This window comes from Microtus ochrogaster, chromosome 2, assembly GCF_000317375.1.
Source record: "Microtus ochrogaster isolate Prairie Vole_2 chromosome 2, MicOch1.0, whole genome shotgun sequence".
Classification (NCBI taxonomy): domain Eukaryota; kingdom Metazoa; phylum Chordata; class Mammalia; order Rodentia; family Cricetidae; genus Microtus; species Microtus ochrogaster.
The window spans coordinates 73,693,888-73,706,059 of record NC_022010.1 but is presented as its reverse complement, the minus strand read 5'-3'; the positions used below and the strand labels follow the sequence as shown (position 1 = coordinate 73,706,059).

Here is a 12,172-nt window from a genome sequence, read left to right as displayed (position 1 = left end):
TTTATATGATATATATCATACTTTTGTTGATCTATATTAAGATAAGTTTTATATTCAAATGGCCATTGAGTAATTCAGAGAAGAAGCCTGGCTTATTAGTCATTGCTGATAGTGTAAAGTGAAAGCAAAATTTAAGATGATTTTCCAAGATTTCCTATATGAATAAGTACATAGCGAGTAGATCTCTAAAAGAAGAAAAACACAAAGTTTAATGTAAAATTTTACTTCTGTGTCCTAAGCCAAGTGGTAGAAAATTGTTCTCTTCCCTTCTCCACAGCATGAGTCCAACATATGGAAGCAAACCATCTCCCCAGGGCCTTGCTGGGAGATGTTTGTATTGAGTTTGAGAGTTTATAGATGTAGGAGGGTAGTATTAGACCTGTCAGGCTTGTGTCAGAATCACTTTTCTTGTAACAGATTTATCTGTGTCAGATTTATTATTGTTTTGGAATAGGAAATGAATGGATAGACCTAAAACTTAACATCACATTTTTCAACTTCCTTTTTCTTTCCCTGGAGATGCTGCTCTCTGTGACAGCGGTGGTTTATAAATAATTGTCTACTTAGGAATATTTCTTTAAAAGTTTTCTACACTTTCCCTCATTTACTAACTCTCTCAAAACATCATATGATGCATTAAAATTTTGTAGTACTTATTTATATTTATCTTTTTTATTTTGGGGGCATTTCATGCATGTCTGTAATAAAATATGACCATAACCATATGCCATTTCCTTTTTCCAACTGTCCTGTAACCTCTGATACACCCTTATCTCAATTTCATGTCTTTCTTTTTAATGCTGAAAGCTGATACACATATAGTATAAGTAAATATAAAACTAATAAAAGTCGTGTTATACTGCCGGCTTAGAAGATCATACATTAAATCATTATAAATGCAGTGCTAAGACACCTGTGGTTTTTGTTGTTTGTAGTGCCAAATACCTGATATAATCCAATTATAAGCACAAATGTTTATGTCCTTCTGATTTTAGAGATTTTGATCAAAGATTTTGATCTTGGCTTTTAGATCGTAGAAGGCAATGGTAGAGAACACGTTAGAGAGATATTCTTCACTTCATGGTCTTCCAAAAAGTTAGAAAAAGCTCTTCCCCAGTATTCTAAGCAGCTCCCATGTGGTTCCATTCCCCAAAGTTTCTGTCTCCATCCAGTAATATTCTGTTTAAGAAATAAGACTTAAAGCTATGAGTTTTAGGGCTTATCTAAACCATAGTTAATCTCAAAGTGATCGTTTAACGACATTTAGTAATGTGTTTTAAGTAACAAAACACTCATGTATGCTTAAATAAAACCAAATGTATAGATGTCATTCTTTTAAAATTAGATAACATAGTTAGAGCTACCGTTAGCCTATTAACTTGCCCTTCTTTGTTTTTCAAAAAAGAAAAACATTTTAAATGCATCCACAAAGAGTGCCAAACATTACGTGTTTGAATGTCTAAATACTTGGTATTTGCCTGTCTGCTTGACTAAGTAATCTTTGAGAGCTTTTATATATTTTAAGTAGTCACAGTTCTTGTCAAGTAAGTGACAGTCTCACTGTGGCCTTTATCCTGGGTCTCCTGGTTGTAGCTTTCCCCATGGATAGCCTTCTCACCACTGTTCCTAACCACTTCATTTGCTCATCAGAAAACTATAGGTCTGAATGATGCTCAGAAGACGCTTTAAGTGTTTTTCTAAGATACGTCTTAACAAAATTCATTTCCTTGGGGTTGGAATTTTCTTGTCAGAACACTGGTTCTCTGAAATAAAGAAGAAAAGATAGCCAGTGTGGTTCCATATCAAAGACACAACAGTTACCATTTTCCACACAGATGTTTTTGTTTTGGCTACCTGAAGGTCTAACTTCCCACATTCTCTTATTGAAAAGAAATTTGACTCTGGTGACTGTTGTCTTCGTGAGAAAAATGCATGATATGTAAAATACTCTCAGCAAAAAAGAAAAAATGTAGAATACTTTATAGTTCTAATTAACCACATCTGCGCTGAGTTATAGACATCTAGGTATGGCTCTTCAGCTCTCATCAGCTAGGACTGGAAAGCACTAAGTTAATGGTAAAAAAAAATATGTGAATGAAAAATGCATGATGAATAAATATTTCCATGAAAGTCTCTTGATTTAAAATTTTACTAACCTCCAGAGTGAGGCTCATGCAAAAATAAAACTGACTTTCTGTTTATAATGGCTCTTAGAAATAAAAATGTCCAAAGTTTTTCCCTGTATTATCATGCAGAAATTTAGTTTAGTGTACGTTATAGTCCTTATAAAAAAGTAACTGAAATATTTGTTATTACAATTCTGCAATAATTTGTACAACTATTACAAGACTGGCTCTAATAACTCTTCTAAGTTTTGATATTACACAGATATCACGAAGAGATAAGATATCTAAAAATTGTGTCTCAAAATAATATAGTTGTTTTACTTTCTGACAACTCTATGTGAAAAATGATTGCTTCTTCACCTATTTCTTCACCTTTTGAGATATATCTGTTCATAGCCGGGCGGTGGTGGTGCACGCCTGTAATCCCAGCACTTGGGAGGCAGAGGCAGGCGGATCTCTGTGAGTTCGAGGCCAACCTGGTCTACAAAGGGAGTTCCAGGGCAGGCTCCAGGCTCCAAAGCTACAGAGAAACCTTGTCTCGAAAAACCAAAAAAAAAAAAAAAAAAAAAGAAATATATCTGTTCATGATTCCTCTAATAATATGTCTAATTTTACTAAGTACTTATTTCTTACTATGATGTTATCATAAAGACCTGGTTGGCTTCAAAATGGCAGTATGCCAGTCCTGTGGCTCCAGAAGCTGTCTTCAGTCTGTATCTTTACATGCATAATCCCGAGAGGAAACTGTAGTCCCATTGTATACTGTTCTGGAAGGTTATAGCCAAAACAAAAGGAAGGACCATAAAATAATACTAAACTAATCCAAATACAATCAACACAATGAAATAACTAGACCTGACCTGTTTGAATATGGCCATTTTAGATTCATAATGGAAAATATTGAACAAACAAACAAAAAGATAAGCATGCAATATAGATTGTAAAGAATAATAGATAAAATGTTCTCTCTGCTTTTCTTTTCTGTTGTTCAATGTTTTCGTTCAAGGCTCATTAGACATATTGGGTGGATATTGTTCAAAATGTACAGATTGTGGCATGTTATTTATTGTCAAGTATTCCACCCTCTGATCATGTCATTCTAATGGAACAGGTACATTTATGTGTGTGTATGTGTGTGCGCATGTGCACATGTGTAATGTGTGCAAAGGTATGCTTTTGGAGTCCATGAATAGGCATTAGTTATCTTCCACCATATTTTTTGAGGAAAGGGTCTCTCAATGAACCTGGATCCTCCCTGTTGAGCTAGACTAGATGGTCAATGAGCTTGATTAATCCAGCTTGCCTTTCTCTCCCAGCCCTGGGATACCAGGAATATGCCACTGCTCCTCGTTTTTGCTTACATGGGTGCTGTGAATTCAAACACAGGACCTCTTGCTGCACAGCCAGTATTTTACCTGCTTAGCCACTTTAGTAACCACTAAAGTATTTTAAGTGGGTGGCTATTTAACAGAGCCAAACATTAAGTCTATGAATAGAAAATGCTGATTTATGTTAGAGATGACCCACTCCATCAACAGTATATATTAAGCACATTTTATATCTCCAGGGGAAAATTTTTTGCTTTCATGGACTCCATATTTCAATGATGAAAGTACTTTGCAAACAACCTAAATAGGTTAAGTATGGAGTACGGTATTAGAAAAAAATACTATTGAAAAATAAATGAAGAAGAATATAAATTAATAAGGCTCAATGTAACAATTATAGGCAGGATAGCCAGTAAAACCATCACTGAAGAGGTATTTCACGGTAATGACTTGGACAGCCGTGGGCCACTTCAAGTCTATAATAGGAGAGGGAACATTCCAGACCAATGAATAAAAGGCTTCTTCTTTCCTGAGAGTTGGGTGCCCACAAGAGGAGTGAAGTGAAGGAATACTAAACAATAAGCCAAAACTCAGAGCTTAGAGGAGACTTAAATAATTTCAGTAAACTTGTTACCTCCAAACTCAAAGATTTGTATATTTTATATAAGTATATGTTTATACATTATATAACATTCATACCATATTTATATATTATATGATACAACATAAATTCATATAATATTTACATATTATATAACATAGAACACAATATATTATGCATATATGCACATTTACATTATTGTATATTTTACATTATATAAAGTAGCATATGTTTGCTATATATAAAACATATAAATATATGGAATATGCTGTATTCTACCATATATATTATATAACATAGGTTACTTTTAGTGTATATACATATATATGAATTCTAATATTTTGAAATCAAATATTCCATTCATGATATCAAACTCTACTAGAAAATGCTAGTTGCCATGGCAAATAATAATTCTTACCAAGAGTTTTCTTGGTGTGGTGAAGAATGAGGATTTTTTTAAATGATGAAAGAAAAAGTTCTCAACAAGCAGGAGGATGACCAGACGCATTCCTGTCAGGAGTGAAAGAAGTCAGACAGGCACAAGCTAAGACTCGTGTTCCTAAGGCATTGTTGCTGAATACATTGATATATCTCAAATAAGTCAATGACTAGCTGATTACATCTTGACTTTAAAAAAGAAAAAGGTTCTTTGAGGAGACAGTAACCCTAAAATCACATTAGTACATGAATTGTACTTTGTTTTGGAGAGTACACGGTGTCTGCCACGAGTCTGGAAATTATGATCATCTACTTGAAAATGGATATCTCACTGTTTGTTAATTGAGATGGCTGAAAACCAAAATAAGTATGATTATGTAAATATCCTAATGAAAGTGCCAAGCAGACCTTTCTTAACATATGCTTAGGGAAGAAATATGGCAACAGATATAATAAAAAGCTTTAATTTCAGTATCCTTATTAATACCATAAAATTTACACTTACAAAACAATTCGATGAGGCAGGTATGGTGGCTCACTCCTGTATTCTTAGAATTAGAAAAGTTAAGGCAGGAGAATTGCTCCAAGTTGAAATCCAGCCTGGGCTACAGAGGGCTACATTGTCTCCACAGAACCACAAACAAACAAATATCTGAAGAGCATGAGCTTACATTTTAAAAATGTGATGTATCGGTGCTTTGGGTCCACTGTTGTGTTTTCTCCTGACCATACCCCTGGAAATGTATACAACTTTTGCTTTCATGCTAAAGAACTATAATATATTTAGCATAAAATACTCTATTATTTTTTAGGTCCTAGTAAGTTCAACTATGAACCATTTCCAAAGTGCTGACATCCAGTTATTTTGTAAAGGAACATGTTATATCTCCCCTGTATAGGACCTGGAGACTTGTGAAGGATGGAAACTGTCAATCTGCTTCCCAATTCTGTAAGCACTAATGTTTTTCTTTCCTTTAGCTTTATCTTTCTATTTCCTTACTGTCTATTGTGACGATGATGCTTTTATTTTAGTCTCCATATCATTTACTCTACAATTTCAAATGATTTTCTCCTGATATTAGATCAGTACTACTCACATCTCCAGTTGGAAAGATAGCGCTTGCTCTCTCCCTCTCTCTCTGTCTCTGTCTCTGTCTCTGTCTCTGTCTCTCTCTCTCTCTCTCTCTCTCTGCCCCTCTCTCCCTAAAACATTAGAGTAAGGACTTAGATATTTTCCCTAAGTAGGGAAATTCCCCAGTAGATGACTTTAATCAAAAAAGGTAAAGCGGCAAAAGCAGATATGCAGCAATGTAATAGTGTTAGAGAAATTGTCCCTTTGCCAGAAGACTTTTGGTTTAGCAATTCCATTGCATGTTTCATGCATTTAGAATAAAGCCATTTTTCCTTCCAAAGTGTGTCATCTGAAACCTTGGTATTGCCATGTTTCTTTGGCGTGACAATTCATCTTAATCACTTCTCACATCACCTCTCTTGGTTTTCATAAACAATCTTAAAGTTCTTTCATCTCTAACAGCAATGAAATCCAATTACTCCTCTTGCCACATTGTTTACCGAACTCATTTATTGGAGGAAGCCTCTCTTTATATCAGATCAAAGAACATATTTCAGAGACTAGGATTTCATGCAGTTACTGGAAGTTTACCTTAGCAACTGCTGACAGAATAAAATTCACGTTTAATTAGCAAAGAGAATCTCAGGTTTGTGCATCACAAAGGACGACTTGCTCCTGTGTTAGGTTCCTGTATTGTTGAGCTCTAAGCAGTAGTCAGGCCAATGGCAGCTGGCTCCCTGCACAGCAATACACAGAGGGTTCGAAACCCAACTTTTAAAGAATTTGCCAGAGTCATTTTCTAAAAACTAAAATGTGTACCATGCTTTGGAGTCTATGGAAACTCACTGAATTTGGTGACAGTAACACATTGACTATCACTGGCTAGAGCTGACTGCCAATGAGAACACTTGGTATTCACCTGGACAAAGAACACCCAATTTGACTTCTTCACATCCCCCACTCGGAGGGATTTGATACTTGGAACTCTTGCTTTGCCCATTCTAATTGGATAATCAGAACAAGTTTACCAGTGTTCAGTCCTTAGGCCTCTGCTTAGAGGTCCTCTCCCTAAAAATGTTCATCTATTTCAGGCCTCCATCTTAAAGACACCATACAGGCATTGATGCTTTTCTCAAGTTTCTCAAGAGTGACAACTATTCATCCATACTTCTGCAAGTTAGTCTCAGTGCTTTATGGGTTGTCTTTATTGGGCTTTGCACATTTTCTTCTTTGCACTGCACATTCAGTGAAATATGATAACTGGGAAATGATAGTCTACTATTCCATAGTCAGGGGCCAATGATATTGTGTACTGAGTAGATATTTAAAATGGAATAGCATAGCAACTTAAAAACTGGTCCTGATGATCCTTCTATCAGAGGAAAATGACATTAAATTTCAGAGCTCAAAGCACACATGGGTTTTCAACTAATTTATACCAGGTTACATTATAAGAAAATGAAGAAATTCTGGAATTTAAAACTCAAACATAATTGGTATGTTTTCCTTTTGTTGCTTTTGTTCTGGCTGGTTAAAAAATAAAAACTTTTTAAAAAATATGTCTTTTCAATCAACATGGTCCTTACAATTTCATTGCCCAATTTTTGTTCTCTATTTTCATTTCTCTTTACAGCCAGATTTTTTTCTAAATATTTATGCTGTTTTTATTGTTTTGAAATTAAAGTATAATTATATCATTCTCCCTTCCCCTTTCTTCCCTCACACCCCTCCCATGGATTCCTCTTGCTTTCTCTTTAATCTACCACCATTTTTTGTTAATTCTTCTTACACACACACACACACACACACACACACCACTAAATATAAAAATAAATAATTATATTCCTAAATATATAATCTGCTCAGTTCTGCTAGTTGTGTTTATATGATTTCAGTTTTTACCACTGTCTTGGATAACTAATTTGGGGGTGTTTTATTGGGAAAGATTGTTTCCTTTTACTCTGAGTGATTGTTAATTTTAAAACATTAGCAAGTGTGAATATGAGTTTTATTCTGGAAACTTAGCAGTCCATTTTTTTTACAAGCCATAGATATAAGACTAATAAAAATCATTTCCTAAGCTGTAGGACTATATCTTATTTCAACATTATGTTGTGCATTGCTGCTCTCAATTTAAACTTTTTGGAAATGGTGCAGAGTTTGGAACGATGATTTCCCTTAAAAAATGTAGCAGTTCTTGTTTACCTATAGTTGTTTGAGTTCTCTAGTTGGTATGTCTATTGGTATTGTCCTTGTTCAGGTCTTATTTAGGCAACTATGTGGTTGAGACTTCATAGATGTAGCGTTTCTAAACTTTCTCATAGCAGACATCCTGCTGGCTCTTATAATCTTTATTCATGATGTTCTCTAAGCTTTGGGTGCAGGAGCTGTGTTGTAGACCGATTAGCTAAGGTTGGGCACTGCATTTACTTTCATACTTCAAATGAATTCAGACATGGAAAATTTTTCAAACCTCCTACAGAAATATCTTCATAGTTTACAATCACTTTTACCACATGTTAATGATGCAAGATTTTTTAAATTATTTTCTTGGGACTTTCTTGGCCCAGCTATTCTTGACTGAGGCCCCTTAGGCACTGGACACTCATTGGTCACCAAAGATCACCCCATGTGTGTTATCTCACACCAACAAAAATTAAAGACACAAACGGTATGCAGTGTGAAATAAAGCTTTATTAAGGATAATTAAAGAAAAGTAAAAAAACTTCCAAGAGAAAGTAGAGTTGGCTTTTAAGGGAGGAGCACAATCAAACCCTTTTAACTAGAGTTTTTATAGGGCCATTATGGAAGCTGAACAAAAACTGAGATAATGTTTGTTGATATTGGTTAATTCTTTGATTATCACAGGCTGAGGGTCCACAATATGAACACAAGTCTCCCAAGCCCAAACAGGTTGATGACTATGTGCTTTCTACACTGTTAAGATAAGGGAAGTCAAAGCTTCTGTCTGTTCATCCTTGACTGTGCTTTCTTTGTGGCTAACCCTGACTAAAAGCTGTTAGCTGCTTGTTCCTACCTCTAGCCTTAAAAACTTCTCAGGTCTTGTTAATTATCTTTCTCTGAGGCAGGGTTTCTAATACTGTAACCTTTTAATGCAGTTTCTCATGGTAACATCTCTTCCCCTGAAAACCATAAAAATATTTCATTGCTACCTTATAATTGTAATCTTGCTACTGTTATGAATCATAATATAAATATTGGATTTGTGACCCCTGTGAAAGGGTCATTTGAGACCCGCATGCAAGGGGTCGCTATTCACAGGTTGAGAATCACTGCTCTAAGGAGTGGTCTTGGCTCTCTTTGCTGAATGAATATGAAGCTTCTTGTTGGAAGCTATTGTTACTTACAGTTTAGTCTCATAATTACTTAATTGTTAGAAGGAAGAACAGAAATGGGGAAACAGTGTCTTACATATGTTCCCCCCAGGACTTGTTTGGGGTGGAGAAACAGTGAAGATGCCATCACTGGTGTAGAGCCCTGTCCCTCTCTGTTCCGTCTAGTGAGTTATTTCACAGCATACTGTGAGCTCTCTTGTTCATCTCTCTCATTGTTCTTGACCCATACTGTAGCAACTCTCCATCTTCCTTTTCACCACAGCGTCTGTTCTCATTGCAACTCAAATGAGCAACTCTCTCTTGCTTTTGTTTATCATGGGCCCATTCCCTCACTATCCCCAGAGAGCTAGATACTGCCTCGTAAACTTCTCACATGGTTGAGGTAGAATTATAGAAAGCAGGAGATTAATTGACAATATTATTCATCAGTCCACAAACTACTCATATTTTATTACTTTGTTTTATAAAGTTTTCCTCCTCATGCTTAGAAACCAATACAGAATTTAACAATGGAGTACCTTCTTTCTTACTCATCATTGCCTCAGCCTTACAGTCTCCAAAATGATTATGAGATTTGTAAAGCATACTAGCTTATGCTTTTCAAAATATCAGTCTCGGGTTGTCTCATAGGCAAGGAGTTGTTATGCCACTGAGACATAGCTCCTGTGTCTCAAGAATCTGTGTGAAAACAGAGTAGAACTCACTTATTGTTATACATGCTTAGTTGGATCGTATGTCTGCTTTACATGTTCTAAAAACATGTGGTTTTTCATATTCATTTTACATATTAACCACAACTCCCCCTCCTCCCCTTCCTCCTCTCCTCCCCTAAACCCTTCCCATCTACTCTTGGAAAAGGGTAAGACCTCCTATGGGGTGTCAACAAAGCCTGGCACATTCAGGTGAGGCAATACTAAGCCACCAGAACCCCTCTCCCCATTAAGGCAGAGCAAGGCATCTCATCATATGGAATGGGTTTCAAAAAGCCAGCTCATGCACTAGGGATAGATTCTAGTCCCACTTCCAGGAACTCACAAACAGACCAGGCTACAAAACTGTAGCTCACATGCAGAGGGCCTGGTTCCATCCCAATCAGGATTAGCATCTGTTGGCCTAGAGTCCATGAGCTCCCTCAAGTGCAGGTCAACTCTCTCTCTCTCTCTCTCTCTCTCTCTCTCTCTCTCTCTCTCTCTCTCTGTGGGTTTCCCCATCATTATCTTGACACTGCTTGTTCATATAGTCCCTCCTCCCTTCAGCTGGAGTCTAGGAGCTCAGCCCAATGCTTGGTTGTGGATCTCTGTAACTGCTTCCATTAGTTATTGGATAAAGGTTCTTTGATGACAGTTTGGGTAGTCACCAATCTGATTACAGGTGAAGACCCGTTCAGGCACCCTCTCCACTATTGCTGACAATCTTAGCTAGGATCATCCTTGTGTGTTCCTGAGAATTTACCTAGTGGGGGGTTTCTCCATAGCCCTGTAACAGCTCCCTCTATCAATATTTCCTTGCACTCCTCTCTGACCCCATAGCCCGCCCCAACACTACCATCCCATTAAAAACATGTGGTTATTAATTTCCTTGGTGAAAAAAGTATTTTGACTTGCAATGTTCTCTTGAAAATTTATACTTATTTCAGATATGGATAACCCACTCTTGTTGATATAAAGCTGAATGTTTTACCAAGCGTATTTATCCATATTCAGGTGCATAAACATTGAATATGTTCTTCCTTAGTAAATATTGGGTAGATAGTATCAGGAACTTGAGGTAGTGACATTTAATTGGTTGATGGTATCTCTCAATTACTCTGGCTGACTAGTCTCTGGTTTGCTTAGATGACCTCTTCCTGGATATTATGGGTACCACATTTAAAAACTGCTTGTAAATTGATGTTAAATATCATTTGATGTATTTGGGTTCCTTTTCTAGTACATTTTTTAAAAATTTTGTTTTGTTCTTGTTCGTGAGTAGTTCTTGGATGTATCCCGTGGCCTCCCACGTCCATGGCAAGTGCTCTCCCACTGAACTATAACCTGTCTCCCTATCATTTGTAGAATGATTTTTCCAATTGTTTCAACTATTTCAGAAAATCCAGACATTGATATACCCTAACAAGTCTGTAGTATGGTTTGCTCTATCACATCACTGAAATTTCTTTCTCAGAGTGCCTGTGGTCTGCTACTAGCCAAATGTCTTTATTAAGAGCACCACTTAACGACATTGATCATTCTCTAGATATCATTTACAATCCCAAATCTGTGCAACAGTCTCTCTTGGTTCTGCTCTTTCTTTCCTGATTGTTTTTGTTTTATACCCTGTTTCTTTATCACTCTGTACATATGCTTTGGACCTCTGCAAAGGCTTCAAAGCTAAACCCATCAGCTTTGTGCAGGTAACTCAGTATCAGCTTCCAATATAGATAATTCCCATGACATCATTGCTGAATTCCCAGTAAATAATACAACTCCACTAATCAGAAAACCAAAACAATTATCTACTCTCTTAATCATATACTTCTTATTAATATTCATCCACTAATTTACTTGAATTGAGACTAAATTCACTAATTATGTCTCCCTTTACTTTGTCCTGTTCAAATTGACCTCTGGTAGTATTAGTATCCAGCAGCATTAGCAGTATTTTAATCTGGCTGTTTTCCCTCTCTTGCTCCATGATTGAACATACCCATTCTTCCTTTAGGAATGGCATGCATTCCATCACAGGGTTCAGAAGGAAGGTGCTCTGATATTCTCATGCCATGTCCTGTACTATCTTTCATCGTAACTGTGCATGTATGCTATCCTTGGGGACTACAAACCCCTCCGGTTATGTTTGTGGTTCCGATAAACTAGTCCAATGCTTTATTTATAAACTGATTTGTGAATTGACCAGAAACGAATGCCCTGCATTATTTAGTCATCTATTTGCATTATTTAGTCAACCTTGAAGTTCTATGCTCCTCCCAGAGATAAAGTTACTATGGAAGAAGAAGCCTATAGGCATTCTTCGTATTCATCAATTCACCCTCTATTAGCTATAAGTTATTATTAAGAAACCTCTAGGACCAAACTAGTTCCTCCGAATGTGGTTGACAGTTGTATGGCTGGGGAAGACTGAGGGGCCACTGGTGAAGGCATTCAGATTTATCTCTACTGCATGTACTGGCTTTTTGGGATCCTATTCTCTTTGGATATATACCTTGCTCAGCTTAAATGTAGTAGGGAGGGACTTGGACCTTCCACAAAGCACAG

The 12,172-nt window shown here is 36.5% G+C and overlaps 2 long non-coding RNA genes across 3 annotated transcripts in view; one reads left to right on the top strand and one right to left on the bottom strand.

The window, feature by feature from the left end:
• The window catches only part of LOC101999210, a 278,369-nt gene that overhangs the window by 147,162 nt on the left and 119,035 nt on the right, over positions 1-12,172 (top strand). The gene's annotated exons all lie outside the window — the stretch shown is intronic.
• LOC113457747 overlaps positions 697-12,172 on the bottom strand; it is a 26,261-nt gene continuing 14,785 nt past the window's right edge. The window contains exons 4-6 of the long non-coding RNA XR_003378251.1: positions 4,474-4,565; positions 2,780-2,893; positions 697-1,179 (exon numbers count right to left, since the gene is read on the bottom strand). This is a non-coding gene — a long non-coding RNA (uncharacterized LOC113457747). The remainder of the gene's footprint in view (positions 1,180-2,779; positions 2,894-4,473; positions 4,566-12,172) is intronic.